We start from the raw sequence: 1355 nt of genomic DNA on the forward strand, positions 1-1355 counted from the left end.
TACTCACTCACACAAACACACACACACTCACTCACTCACTCACTCACACACTCACACACACACACACACTCACTCACTCACTCACTCACTCACTCACACGCACACACACACACTCACGCACACACACTCACGCACACACACACACACACACACACACACACGCACACACACACACACACTCACTCACTCACTCACTCACTCACTCACACGCACACACACACACTCACGCACACACACTCACGCACACACACACACACACACACACACACACGCACACACACACACACACTCACTCACTCACTCACTCACTCACTCACACGCACACACACACACTCACGCACACACACTCACGCACACACACACACACACACACACACACACGCACACACACACACACACTCACTCACTCACTCACTCACTCACTCACACGCACACACACACACTCACGCACACACACTCACGCACACACACACACACACACACACACACACGCACACACACACACACACTCACTCACTCACTCACTCACTCACTCACACGCACACACACACACTCACGCACACACACTCACGCACACACACACACACACACACACACACACGCACACACACACACACACTCACTCACTCACTCACTCACTCACTCACACGCACACACACACACTCACGCACACACACTCACGCACACACACACACACACACACACACACACGCACACACACACACACACTCACTCACTCACTCACTCACTCACTCACACGCACACACACACACTCACGCACACACACTCACGCACACACACACACACACACACACACACACGCACACACACACACACACTCACTCACTCACTCACTCACTCACTCACACGCACACACACACACTCACGCACACACACTCACGCACACACACACACACACACACACACACACGCACACACACACACACACTCACTCACTCACTCACTCACTCACTCACACGCACACACACACACTCACGCACACACACTCACGCACACACACACACACACACACACACACACGCACACACACACACACACTCACTCACTCACTCACTCACTCACTCACACGCACACACACACACTCACGCACACACACTCACGCACACACACACACACACACACACACACACTCACTCTCTCACACACACACACACACACACACACTCACACTCACACTCACACACACTGCCACTGAGCCACAGGAATGAAAAACATAAAGCAATTAGTGTATAAACTTAACTAAGCATCAAGAACTCAATTAAACAACATTTAAAAGATGTAAAGAAAATATATTTAAAACCAACGGTTCCCAACCCAGGGCCTGAAAATATAAT

Source organism: Sinocyclocheilus anshuiensis, unplaced genomic scaffold, assembly GCF_001515605.1.
Source record: "Sinocyclocheilus anshuiensis isolate Anshui unplaced genomic scaffold, SAMN03320099.WGS_v1.1 scaffold206, whole genome shotgun sequence".
NCBI lineage: Eukaryota > Metazoa > Chordata > Actinopteri > Cypriniformes > Cyprinidae > Sinocyclocheilus > Sinocyclocheilus anshuiensis.